Source organism: Scyliorhinus torazame, chromosome 9, assembly GCF_047496885.1.
Source record: "Scyliorhinus torazame isolate Kashiwa2021f chromosome 9, sScyTor2.1, whole genome shotgun sequence".
Lineage (NCBI taxonomy): Eukaryota > Metazoa > Chordata > Chondrichthyes > Carcharhiniformes > Scyliorhinidae > Scyliorhinus > Scyliorhinus torazame.
Genome location: NC_092715.1, coordinates 61,807,234 through 61,821,826, shown reverse-complemented (window position 1 = coordinate 61,821,826; position 14,593 = coordinate 61,807,234). Strand labels below are relative to the sequence as shown.

The 14,593-nt window shown below is 48.5% G+C and overlaps 1 protein-coding gene across 7 annotated transcripts in view; it reads right to left on the bottom strand.

Annotated features, from left to right (window-relative positions):
* Positions 1-14,593, bottom strand: part of lhfpl2b (LHFPL tetraspan subfamily member 2b) — a 272,180-nt gene that overhangs the window by 106,801 nt on the left and 150,786 nt on the right. The gene's annotated exons all lie outside the window — the stretch shown is intronic.

Below are 14,593 nucleotides of genomic sequence, written 5' to 3'. Positions count from 1 at the left end.
ACTCAGTGCTGAGGTGTTAATTCTGGTGCAATATGTGTTGTCCCATTGTCCCCCTGGCGGCTAATTAAGTTCTGCTCTAGACAACACTTTCCATTTATATCACAATTACAATTTGGCTCAGGAGATATTTCATCAATTCTTTTTACTGACGGCGAAAGCTCATCATGGAAGGAATAGTGCTCAGGTTCCACTGCAGCCTGATGGAGCTCGATACGTGGACAGCACGGTGATTAGCATTGCAGCCTCCCAGCGCCAGTAACCCTGGTTAATTTCCAGCCTTTGGTGACCGTATGGAGTTTGCACCTTCTCCCAGTGTCTGCGAGGGTTTGCTCTGGGTGCTCTGGTTTCCTCCCACAGAAGGTGGATTGACCGTGCTAAAATTTCCCCTTAGTGTCCAAGGATCTGCAGGTTAGGTGGGGTTGTGGGAGTGGGCCTATTTGGGGTGCTCTTTCAGAGGGTCAGTGCAGACTTGATGGGCCAAATGCACTGTAGGGATTCTGTGGTTCTATGATACTTGCTGAGTACTGAAAGCCATCAGTGGCAGATTAAGTCCAGAGTGGGATGTGTGACAAACACATTCACCCCTTGTTCAGTGTGTAAGGCAGGGGAGCAGGAACCATTTGCAGACTCCTCCCATTCACAGTGCAGCTGTCAGCTCACTTTCTGTTCTATGTGCCTCCAATAACACCTTACCTGACTCTGCCATGGTCACCAAGTGGGGTGTGGAGGACTGGGGTCAGTACTGCTCCGCATAAATAATAATGATGTGGAGATGCTGGCGTTGGACTGGGGTGGGCACAGTAAGAAGTCTTACAACTCCAGGTTAAAGTCCAACTGGTTTGTTTTGAATCACTAGCTTTCGGAGCACAGCTCCCTCATAAATAATAGAAAATGGTAGAAATTTTGGCTTGTAGATTCCAGGAGGTTTGTTCCGGACGCTTGCTGTAATTTAAGCACATTCTCTTGAGAAATTCCATTCAATATTTACGCAGTTCCACTAGGAATTCTGCAGACCTCCTGCTACAGGAGAACCCGTGTGAAAACCTTTATTTTGTGATGTTCCCATTTCTCTTGTTCCTCTGCCAAGTTAAGGCATGGGAATGTTATGAGGTGCCCGGGTTATTTCAGACCCAATTTGCAAATAAGAGGCCCCTATTGAAAAGGCGCACTGATTCTATGCTACTATTTGTTTTTTATGTTTGGTGTAAAGGACATGTTGGCCAACAACTGACCTGCTCACAATAGCTGATTCAACTCAGAAACCCATTGTGTGATGGTAACCACAGGCACGAACTCACTTTCACCCCGACGTAATCTTCTTCCAGTATTGATACAAAATGAGCTTTTCTAATGTCTGAATCCTAAATAGGTTCCAGGGACAAAAATACTCGGGGTCTCTCTATATCTCTTACCAGACTCCATTCCGCTAAATCTTGTTCAAAGGAGCACCTGAACCCATGGATTTCCTGTTGTGAATGAAACAATGAGCTTCACACAGGCGAAGAATGCGTACAGGTGCTTCCTGCCAACTGCTGAACAAAGAGTGGAAGTAGTGAGTTCTCATTACCCGCGCAGGTAAAGTCACTTTTCAGTCCATTCCATCAAGGATTTCTTTTTTTAAATCAATTAAATTCCCACTATTTTCTGTTCTAATTTTAGATATTCAGCACTGGCAGGATTCTCTTCTACTTCTTTTTTTAAAAATCCAGTATTGTTTTGATCTTTTTGACGCAGCACTTACAACTCTGTCCATGATTTCCCTCTACACAGTTCTACCCTTCAATCTCCTGGAGCTATCTTTGCATTCTTTTCCCATGATCTGTAGGCCCGAGCTCAATTACTACCACAGAGGCTATTGTGATATCACAACAGCTGCTGTTGTCCTCACCACTACTAAACTTTTATTCTGTTCAAGTTTTACACTCCATGGTAACTCTATTACAAAAGTCAGACTCTGCCAAGTTTAAGATGAACACTTTCATCCACTGCATTGAGATTGATATGCAAGTCATTTTTAACAAAACCACAATCTAAATGATTTAAAAGTGGTACAGATCTGTAGATGCACAGGCAGACAGGAGCCGCTTGCCATTAATTCCATTTAGCCCGCGGATATGTTTTGTACATAGGTTTCATTCAGGATCTGAAAGAATAATCAGGGAGACACTACATGGTCTAGAGGCTGAATGGGTTTTTGTGTCTGAAGCAGTTGCTCAGTGGATCTCCACAGTTTTAAACAGCTTTGTGTATGTGCTCAAGTCCTCCAACTCTTGATCAGCAACAAATCCTTTTAACCAAAATGTCAGGGATATGGGCTCAAATTCCTGAATACATTAGGGATCATTTCCTTTCATCCTATGTTGCAGATATTCAACCGGAGGAAACAAAATGCCCCAAATTACATTCTGTCCCCACCTAGCATTTTAAATAAAACAGCTGGCAGTACATGGCACAGTACACTGGCACTTTGCCATGCTGTCATGGAAGAATGGGTTATGAGCTGTGACCAGAATTCCCCACTCAGCGAGTTGCTGGTCTACTGATTGGCACCTGGGAAATCCAGAGGGCCTTTCACCTCAAGTCAATCCCACACAAATGGAGCTAAAGGAGAAGCAGGTGGTAGCAGCAGAAAATCAAGTTTGATGTGAACATTTGTGTTATCTTGGCAGTCGTGGGGAGACATTTGTAATGTTGCTCAGTTCATGCCATTTTTGTGTTGTTAAGAAGTGAGACAGAGGCACAGCAATGTATACAAGGCTTTGTGTCTGTTTCAGAGAAGAAGTCAGGGAAAAGGAAAAATAAAAAAATGATACACTGCTTTAGCATTTTATAGCCTTAGCATTTTATAGCCTAGATTAAGTACTCAAATCTCTGGTGCGAGACATGAACCCACATGACTCAGAAGCCAGGGTGAATCTGAACTACTGTGATAGGGGGCATGTGATAGACGGCAGCACAGTAGCACAAGTGATTAGCACTGTGGTTTCACAGCGCCGGGGTCCCAGGTTCGATTCCCTGCTGGTTCTCTGTCTGTGTGGAGTCTGCACCTTCCCCCCGTGTCTGCGTGGGTTTCCTCCGGGTGCTCTGGATTCTTCCCACAGTCCAAAGACGTGCAGGTTAGGTCGATTGGCCATGATAAATTGCCCTTGGTGACCAAAAAAAAGTTAGGAGGTGTAATTGGGTTACGGGGATAGGGTGGAAGTGAGGGCTTATGTGGGTCGGTGCAGACTCGATGGGCCGAATGACTTCCTTCTGCACTGTATGTTCTATGGAAAGGGTCTTCAAGTTCATCTCTTGAATAGGGTGGAGAAAAGTCAATAACATTTGCTGTCAGATTCTGTTGGGGCATAGCACAAAGTTTGCAATACTTGGATGAGGTCCAAATTCAGAAAACCTTTGAGACAAGTCACCCACCCATCCTTGTGGCTAAAGGAGGGGTATGGCATACAAAATCTTGGGGAAAAGGTGGGGATGGAGCGTGAAATCTAGGGCACAACCTTCTGGTCAGAGGAACTGCTACTCCTGCTGTGTGCGGTGACCTGTGGCTCTAGTCCACAGTTTATTAGCTCCTAATACCCTCTGAACTGACAATAGCAATTCCTTGTTATACAATCGTCAGCAGATGGGCCAGTACCACCCTCTCACGGCAATAAGTGCCGCCTTGCCAGCATTGCTGCCACCTGAACAGGTACATGACAACTCAGTTTAGCAACCCACCCACAGGGTGGCATCTCTGACTTCAAAACGTACTCCGCAGCAGTAGAAATATTAGTCAGCCCATAACCAGGGGTCTGAGCTAGAAATGGCAAGTTTGTGTAATCCTCTCTTCACTTCTCAGACGCCAACACATCACTGCACACGTATCTCATTCCTCAACCACTCGACAAGATGGCAAGGAATAAGTTACTCTACAAAATGTCTGCTCCATTACTGCCAAGATAATACTAATGTTGCATTCATACACAATCGTGGACATCGCATTTTCCTTCATGCCTCCACCATCTGTTTCTTCGTGAGTTCCATTGCCTCAATAACAGACTATCCGGCATAGGGACCAATAATCCAATAATTAGTGCCCGACCATGAGTAAAGGCACTGGAATACTGATAAAGAAAAACCAAGCAGGTGTGCAGGAAGGAAATTTATTTTTATCTTGTGCTGGCTGTCGAACAATTAAACTGTTCCCAGCGAGCTCGCGAGTCCATTAATCATGATGATGATCAGAAATCACTCAGCTCCTCCAGGAGGGTGTATTTTCTGCACTCGCTGTCTTGCCCAAGTTATCATCTGGCTTTCATGTTAAATCAGGGAAGGAAACTGCTGCAACAGAAATGGAGAGTCATGGCAGCTGATGTGATCTGCAGGTAAACGCTGTTGTTCAAGCACATAGTTTCCCCGTAGAACTTGAGGGATCTCATTGCTCAGAGCAAAATCAGGGCAGTTTACAATGCAGCACATAATCCCATTATTAACCCAGGATGTACATGTGCATAATGCATCCACGGCCCACCATGTGATCCTTTACATATACACACCTGTAGTCATCAGTATGGCACCCAATACATCTTGTACACAACACGTATCGATCCAGCCTGTACACAGCATGCGTTGTCCATTATCTACGCACATGCAGAGATCTATCTAATTCTCAGCAGTGCAAAACCGAGTATTTAGACAGTACACAATAACCAATAGGCCACTAACATCAGAAAAACAGACAGATTCTGGATATGCATTCACAAACTAATAGCATCAGTATAAAAGTGCCTTTACACTCTATTACATTCCAGAGTCAAATACGGACTTAGAAGGGTGGCATGTGGCGCAGTGGTTAGCACTGGGACTGCGGTGCTTAGGACCCGGGTTCAAATCCTGGCCCTGGGTCACTGTCCGTGTGGAGTTTACACATTTTCCTCATGGCTGCGTGGGTTTTACCCCCACAACCCAAAAGATGTGCAGGTTAGGTGGATTGGCCACGCTAAATTGCCCCTTAATTGGAAAAAAAATAATTGGGTACTCTAAATTTAAAAAAAAATACAGACTTAGATGTTTTTCATATCATTTTCCTTTGGCAAAAAAGAATGTAAAAATTAGCAAAGTATTTCCTCCTGGTCAAAACATTTCCACTCACCTATGCTTTAGTCTAGTCCATGTAAATAGTTTTTATAAATTACAACTTTAAGTTTTCAATATTTGTTTTATATATTATTAAAAGATTGCACAGATTATGGGCACGATCCAATAGCCACGCTGTGACAGAAAAGCATCTCGCCACGGCGCAGCGTGGCTGATGAAAGCCGGGAGAACCCGCTCCCGGAACCTACCCGGCTCGCAACAACTTGCAAGATTCAACACAATCTCGCAAGACAGTGTGATGTAAATCCCGCCCACAATGGGTGGGATTACTTTTTGGCAATCTGTATATTAGAGCGAGGCAGTAAGCCTCACTCTAATGTGCAGATTCCCAAGGTACCTGAGGCTTTGGGATTAAGCCCCTTTGCCTCAGAGACCTCGGGCGAGTACCGTTCAGCACTAGTCCCCACGTAGCGCAGGTCTGGCCCATTACCCGACCCTACGCCGCAGCAGTCACCCGGGCCATGTTCAAATTCATCTGGAGATCCAAGATGGACCGTGTCCGAAGGGACACCATGTACAAAACTCTGGATAAGGGAGGGAAAAACGTACCCAATGTCTCCCTCATCTTGATGGCCACCTTTGTGTGCAGCTGCATCAAGCTGTGCGTGGACCCCCGGTATGCAAACACCAAGTGTCACTACATACTGAGGTTCTACCTGTCCCCGGTGTTACGAAGAGTGGGCCTGGCCTCATTGCCGTGGAACAGTCCAAGTAGCTGGACCGTGCCGTACCACCTGTCTCTCGTGGAAAGGTTTTTGAAGAAAAACACCTTTGACCACAAGGCAATGAGGCAGTGGTCATCACGTAATGTCCTCGAGGCCCTCAGGGAAAAGGAGACTGTGGAGGACATTGGACAGTTCCCTGAGCAGACTGTCAGAGCCATCTGGCAGAATGCCTCATCACCAGAACTTACAAACAAGCACCAAGACCGAGCTTGGCTGGTGGTGAGAAGGGCCCTCCCCGTCAGATTCTTCATGTACACCCGAAGGCTCAGCGCCGTTGCACGCTGCCCTCGGAGTGGATGACGCGGTCACCCACCTCCTTGTGGAATGTGCCTTTGCAAAGAAGGTCTGGAGAGAGATGCAGTGGTATTTGTCAAGGTTCATCCCGAGCAGCTCTGTGACACAGGACTCTGTGCTCTACGGACTGTTTCCAGGGACACACACAGAGACAAACATCAACTGCTGCTGGAAGGTCATCAACTCGGTGAAAGACGCTCTTTGGTCTGCCCGAAACTTGCTGATCTTCCAGGGCAAAGAGCTGTCCTCGACCGAGTGTTGCAGACTGGCACATTCCAAGGTCCAGGACTACGTGCTGAGGGATGCACTCAAGCTTGGGGCAGCTGCCGCCAAGGCGCAATGGTGAAAGACCACTGTGTAAGGTCTTACCAGCAAATGTACACCGAGGGGCGGGTAACAGTGTAAACCCCCCTCGGCCTGGGTCATTAACACTCCAATGTATAAAAGAAACATGACAATGTAAATGTTTAAGAAGGAATTGTAACGTAAAGAGCGATATGTGTGTAAGGTTATCAACATTGAATGTAAGAAATCTGTCAAGGGAATGTGTAACTCTGATGGAAATGTACAGTCAAGCCAATTCAAAATGTTCTGTAATGTTTATGATAGATTTTATGAATAAAGTATATTTTTTGAAAAAACAAAACTAGTCCCCTCAAATGGGGACCGAATGGAATGTAACTTGTGGGGGTCTCCCAAGGGATCAGAGACTCTTAGCTGCATGCCGTTTGGGTAGAGTGATGCCCTGGCACTGCTGGTGTGACCTGGGCACCCTGGCAATGCCAGTCTGGCACCTTGGTGGTGCCAACTGTATGCAAGCCTGGCACTGTCAAGGTCTCCAGGTCTTGCTAGGAGCTGGCATGGGCACTGCCAGGGTGCTATGCTGGCATTTTTTGCACATGTGTAATTGGGCTGGGGGTGCCCAGTATGGGTGTGCGGGAGGGGGCATTTAAAAATGGCATCCTGGTCTCTCCCTACACTGGGGAGTTCTGGCAAGCGGAGCTCCCCACTGTACAAAACGGAGCTATGTTCAGCCTCAGCCGCGCTTTCCCCATTCAGGCCCCTTATTCAACGTGTTGCATTGATTAGCCATGTGTTTCTCGGCACTGCGAGCTCTGGGAAACACGCAACTAAACCACTTGCTAGGGGACATTGTTCCCTTTTAGGAGAATCGCGCCCTGCAAGTCGATGTCTTAGGATATTGCTCCAAACAAAGATTCCAGTGTGCTGCCCATACACTGGCTCCAAGCATCCATTGTGCCCATGACCTGCATTAGAGCACGCCATGCATATTGAAAACCTATAGGCCACTGAACTGGTAAACCACAAAGCTAGAATAATGAACTGGGGTTCCAGGTTCAAATCTCACCACGGTAGATGGTTAAATTTGAATTTTGAATTAAACTTCGACACCCTATAAAACACAGATTACACATAGTCTGTTGTCAGGTACTGGAGGCACTATAAGCCCCTGTGTCTTATCAAGACCATTGGCTTATGACAGTGAGGTCCAATATATTAACCATGTGTGGTTAATTGGGAATCCAGATGAGGCCAATTGTAATTGACAAGCGCAAGAAGGAAACATTGGGCGTGATCTACCAGCCGCGTTGTGCCTGAGTGGGGTCACAATGCGGCCGGTAGATTCTAGGAGAGGCTGCCCCCGGACTTCCCGGCAGCCGTTACGCCTCATGAGAGACGTTGCGATCTCGATCCCAGCTACAATGGGCGGGGTTCAGTCTCACAGAGTGAGGCTGGCTTCGGAGACATGGCCGGCGAGACTAAGTCGATATAAAGCAATGGAATCCCCAATGGTCCACAGGTGCAAGGTTAGGAACAAGAGCTGTGTACGTGGAGCTGACCATATCTTTGCCCACCTTCTGCCCACAGTTCATTGCAGGGAGAAAATGGGTCTCGTGCACCCAGTGATTTTGGATACTTGAGCGGAGGAGAAGAAGTGGCAGAGGGTCGCCTTGGGCCATGTGCACCAAGGGTCAGAAGGTCAATAAGGGATGGCACCAGAGGGTGAGGCTGCTCAGGATGCAGTCAACCAGGGGCCAATGCAACACTGAACGAATGTCAGAGAGGCAATGTCAGAGACAACAGAAGTTGTCATGGCAGTCAACCACTGAACTATGTCAGCACCTTCACGAAGAAGTACCGCCCCTTGGAACGGGTGACAAACCTATGCCAGTAGCTTTAAGCGTCACCTCAGCCTTAAATTTCTAAGTCACAGGTGGTTTCAGGGCTCCGTGGGTGACATGTATGGCACCTCACAGCCAACCACACACACATGCCCTATTCAAAAAGGTCGCTGAATTTGTACGATTCACCAGTGAGCCCAAGAGCCAGCCGGAGCTGTTAGAGGTTGGCCCAAATGGATTTCCCTAGGTATAAGGAACAACTGACTGTACACGTGGCACTGAGAGCTCCCTGGTCTCAGTCAGCAACAATCTTAAACCCACTCTCTCAAATGCAGCTGCTTTATGACCACCAAAAATAAATCCTGCAGTCGTATACTCACCTCCCAGGGAGCCCTCATGACTCACACATTCTCACTCATCCTCAGGTCCCACAACTGTTCTCTCGCCCTCACCAACTGTTGGGATGACTGCTGGGTGACAGAGGATATCCTCTGTGGACCTGGCTCATGACAGCTGTGCGGAACCCACAAAGCCTAGCAGAGGAGAGGCACAATGCTGCCCATGGCTCAACAAGGGCAATAGAACAGGCCACTAGACTGCTGAAGGAGAGGTTCTGCAGCTTGGGCCACTCAGGTCGAGTTCAGCATACACCCACACAGAGTTTCCAGGATCACTGTGGTCTGCTGTCTCATTCATGACCTCACACAGCAAAGGGTTGAGGAATTGTTAACTGGGGAGATGGAGGAGCCAGATTTATCCTCATGTGAGGCTGAAGGGGAAGAATCAGATTACCATGAGGGAAGATATGTCCATGTTTGCCGGTTCCAGGTTTGCAAGACTTGTCACCGTGGATATGTAACCAGCTCAGGCAGCCTCCCTCCAGACCAACTTACAACCTTGCAACATCTGGCACCTAGAAGGTGAACAGCGAGAGACCTTTGCCAAGACACACCCTCCTGATTTGGAAAGGAGTCGCATAAGCTCCAGATCTTTACAGCTCAGTGTGTGCTCCTTCTCCTTATATCTAAAGCTCGATATCAGGCTGGAGGCATCCTCACAGTACTGTCTTGGCACTCCTGCCCGACTGTCTGTAACTGAACAGCCAACCTGTCCACCCACCTCTCCTCAGGGGTCAATATCTTTGTTTGGGACTCCTCCACCCGTTTACACCCATTCGCTGGTATTATGAACTATTTTGTCCTGCACATGCACACTCACTCATGGGCGCAATTTAACCCACGCAAAAGAAAGTCCTGTTTTGGGTGAGTATAGCGGGGTCTTTCTTGGCGCTGAATGACCCCATTGTCAAACGGAACTCTGTTGTTTCTTTTGGTCTCGGTGAATGCTCCACTGAGGCCGCACTTACCTCACATCGGAATGCTATAAATGTCATCCCGAACTCTTGATGGCCCTCGGTCCACTGTGACCTCCGCACCTCCTCAGTGCCCCAACTTACTTTTTAAAAATGTATCCACTTCTTTTTTTTCCAATTAAGGGGCAATTTAGTGTGGCCAATCCATCTACCCTGCACATCTTTTTGGGTTGGTGGCGGGGGGGGGGGGGGGGGGGGGGGTGTGAGACCAAGGCAGACACGGAGAGAATGTGCAAACTTCACACGGACAGTGACCTGGGGCCGGGATCGAACCCGGGTCCTCGGTGCAGTGAGGCAGCAGTGCTTACCACTGCGCCACTGTGCTGCCCCCACCCCAACTTACTTCTTAGTGGGCCCTCAAACCCTCCCCCGCTCACCCCACCTCTTGAGGGCAAGGCAGTCCCAGGCCCGATCCCTGGCATGGGTAACCTGGTACCTGGGCACTAGCACCTAGACAACCTGGCACTGTCAGGGTGGCACTGCCAGGATGCCTGGGCAGCAGTGGGCAACACAACATCTCCTGCCTTTCCCAGACAAGCCAGAGGGAGAACCTGCAGTGAGGCAGCACTGTACTGAGGGCCACATATCACTTCTCGGAGACACCACTCAGTACTTTAGGGGGCGGCAGATGTTTTCAAGGTCCAAAGGGGCATATTCTTCAAAAGTGACGCTGCTGGTTTGTAGGGAGTGGATGGCAGATTATCAATGGTGGCCCCATGAGCTGACCACGAGGGTGTCGTCTTCCAGCCCACCCCCGCCACACAATTGGCCAGGCCCTGTGCCTCTGCTTATCTGATTGGCTGGCCACCATGTGATTGTGCTGGGCAAGTAAGGGGAAGCCCCACCCACTTCGGGATCCAATGTTGGGACCTTGACCATTGGAGCAGAATTCCAACGTCTGTCTCTGGAACAATACCTGTGGGCAGTTGGCGATTTCTACTGAACAATACAGATTTATGAAAGCCCAGAGAAATCTGTAATTCACTTTTTATTACATGGAATGCTGCCATTTCATCTAATGTTTTGGAGATGGAATTCCAGAACACTTTATTCTTCGATGCCAACTGGAAATGACCTTCATTATTTTTACAGTACGCACAGCTTACAGCGAGCGGGTACATTGGCGTTCATGTAATACTCTGCTTTTAAGCACTGAAGATTGAAAGAATGTGAGCTGGAGAGTGGGTGATGGGTGAGGGTTTTAGGGCCTGACCTTCCTCACAACTGAGCCAATGTCCCAGTAAACAGCGGTGTGTAGGAATGTTTCACAACCGCTTTTTAGGCTAATGGTGTGCAATGATTAAGGAACCGAAGCATAAAGCGGCGTAGTAACGCTGAGGACCTGGGTTCGATCCCAGCTCCAGGTCACTGTCTGTGTGGAGTTTGCACATTCTCCCCCCTGTCTGCGTGGGTCTGTCCCTCACAATCCAAAGATGTGCAGGTAAGTGGATTGGCCATGCTAAACTGCCCCTTAATTAAAAAAAAGAAGAATTGGGTACTCTAAATTTATTTTGTTTAAAAGGAATCGAAGCATACTAATCAATTAACCCAACATGATATTCTGGTCAATTGTAACCACTGTAGGGCAGTAATACCAAGTGCTGGGCCTTTGTCTGCAGCTGCATCCTTACTTGATGAGTAAAACACACCACCTGGCCCTAGGCTGATGTAAAAAGCTACAGTTCTATGGTTTAATTACAGAGCAAGTGAGGTGAAGTCAGTCAAGGTTGAGCGAATCTGAGTATGGAACTATTATACTCCCTAGTCATTAATACTTATCAGTTATACTTGAGTTAGAAGGCCTTATTGTGTGAAGAAAATAGCTGTGGGACTTCAAACCTTCAGCCTTATGTCTTTAAATTTGTTCAGTCTTCTAACTTGTAGTGTTTTAGACAAAGCAGTCACTTTCCTTCATGATGTATAACCAGTTTTGCTTCAGTAAGCTCTGTGTAATTATTTGGACTCTCAGTACTTGTTAACATGTATCAATTGAATATATTATGTTGTATTTCCTTCATGTAACTTACTACCACAGCTTTTAACACACTGATTTTATATAAAGTTCCATAGATTTTGTATATGCCATAATTGTTTAATATGGTTAGTTTAAGGCTGTGTGCCACTTTGTACTCTTTTAATTAACTTTGTCCCAGGCACCAGCCGACACTGTAAAAACATACACCCTAACCAGTTCTTTCAGCCAAAAACTGATACTCCTTAATGAGAGTTCTACAAAACATGCAATATTGATACCTATACCATCAGTCAGGCACCTGGGACAATGAGCTCAAAAGTTTCATGACATTATCTATTCTTTTACCACAAACGAGCAGACACAGAAACTAGCTTTAGATGTACATTATTTCTGTAGAAAGCCAGAAAATTTAATGAAATAACAGGAAAGGCTATAATGAGGGGTACGGTCCCACAAGTAATTTACACATTAGAGTTTCAGTCAGGAGATAACAGGAAATGACATATATAGATCCAGGCCAATGAGAGTTCAGGAACGAGCACCCGCTTTCTGCAGCTCCATACACAGCGTATAGAAGTAAGAAGATAGGCTATGATCAACTGAAGAGGAGACAGCACTGCAGGCTGCTAAAGTCACTGTTCAAAAGTGAATTGATGCTTCCACTGGCTTTCTTGAGTATTACATTTTGTTGTGATTAACTTAGTAAATTCTTCAACTGAGGTTCCCGAGGGTGGAGGAGGAGCAGGTGGCTGGTTTGGGGGCGCCGATTGGGCTGGAGGAGCTGGTTAAAGGATTGGGGAGCATGCAGGCGGGGAAGGCCGCGGGACCCGACGGGTTCCCGGTTGAATTTTACAGAACGTATGTGGACCTGCTGGGCCCGTTGCTGGTGAGAACTTTCAATGAGGCGAGGGAGGAGGGGACCCTGCCCCCGGCAATGTCCCGGGCGCTGATCTTGTTGATTTTGAAGCGGGATAAGGATCCATTGCAATGTGGATCGTATAGGCCGATTTTGCTCCTCAATGTAGACGCTAAGTTGTTGGCGAAGGTGCTGGCTACGAGGATTGAAGACTGTGTCCCGGGGGTGATCCATGAGGACCAGACGGGGTTTGTGAAAGGCAGGCAGTTAAACACGAATGTGTGGAGGCTCTTAAATGTGATCATGATGCCCTCGGTGGAGGGGGAAGTGGAGGTAGTGTCGGCTATGAACGCGGAGAAGGCCTTTGATCGGGTGGAGTGGGAGCATCTCTGGGAAGTGCTTGGGAGGTTTGGGTTCGGGGAAGGGTTCATAAGATGGGTCAGGCTGTTATATAGGGCCCCAGTGGCGAATGTGGCTACGAACCGGCGGAGGTTGGAGTACTTTAGGTTGTACCGCGGGACGAGGCAGGGATGTCCCTTATCCCCCTTGTTGTTTGCACTGGCAATTGAGCCGCTGGCCATGGCACTGAGGGAGTCTGGGAACTGGAGGGGATTGGTCCGGGGGGGGGGGGGGGGGGGGGGGACGGGACACAGGGTGTTTCTATATGCTGATGACCTGTTGTTATATGTTGCAGACCCAGTGGAGGGGATGGCGGAGGTTATGCGGATCCTTAGGGAGTTTGGGGACTTCTCGGGCTATAAGCTCCACGTGGGGAAGAGTGAGCTCTTTGTGGTGCATGCGGGGGACCAGGGAAGGGGGATAGACCAGCTACCGCTGAAGAGGGCGGAGAGGAGCTTCTGATACCTGGGGATCCAGGTAGCTAGGAGCTGGGGGGGACTTGCACAAGCTCAATTTGACACGGTTGGTGGAGCAGATGGAGGAGGACTTCAAGAGGTGGGATATGCTGCCACTCTCCCTGGGGGGTAGGGTGCAATCGGTCAAGATGACGGTCCTCCCGAGGTTCCTACTTGTGTTCCAGTGCCTTCCCATACTAATCCCCAAGGCTTTTTTTAAACGGGTAAGCAGCAGTATTATGGGATTCGTATGGGCGAATAAGACCCCGAGGGTGAAGAGGGTGTTTTTGGAGCGTAGCAGGGACAGGAGGGGGGCTGGCGCTGCCGAATCTATGTGGCTATTATTGGGCAGCTAATGTGGCGATGATGGAGGGAGAGGGGGCGGCGTGGAAGAGGCTAGAGGTGGCGTCTTGTGTGGGTACGAGTCTGGGGGGGCTGGTGACGGCACCGTTGCTGCTTCCGCCGACAAGCTACACCACGAGTCCGGTGGTGGCGGCGACTCTGAAGATCTGGGGGCAGTGGAGGCGACATAGGGCCGAGTTGGGGGCCTCGGTCTGGTCCCTGATATGAGAGAACCACAGGTTCGTTCCGGGTAGGATGGATGGGGGGGTTTCTGAGCTGGCATCGGGCAGGGATTAAAAGAATGGGGGACCTATTCATCGATGGGACTTTTGCAAGCCTAGCGGGGCTAGAGGAGAAATTAGGGTTGCCTCCCGGGAATGCTTTTAGGTACATGCAAGTGAGGGCGTTTGTGAGACGGCATGTGAGGGAATTTCCGCTGCTCCCAGCACGAAGGATTCAGGACAGGGTGATTTCGGGTGTATGGGTCGGAGAAGGCAAGGTCTCGGCGATCTATCAGGAGCTGCAGGAGGCGGTGGAGGCCTCGGTGGAGGAGTTAAATGGTAAGTGGGAGGAGGAGCTGGGGGAAGAGCTGGATGAAGATCTGTGGGCTGATGCCCTGAGTAGGGTTAATTCTTCCTCCTCTTTCGCCAGGCTCAGCCTAATACAGTTCAAAGTTGTCCATAGGGCGCATATGACAGGAGCGAGGATGAGGAGGTTTTTTGGGGTGGAGGACAGGTGTGTGAGGTGCTCGGGGAGCCCAGCAAATCACGCCCACATGTTCTGGACATGCCCGGCGCTGGAAGGGTTCTGGAGGGGCTTTGCGAGGACTATGTCCAAAATGGTGAACACCCGGGTCAAGCCGAGCTGGGGGTCAGCATTATTTGGGGTATCGGAC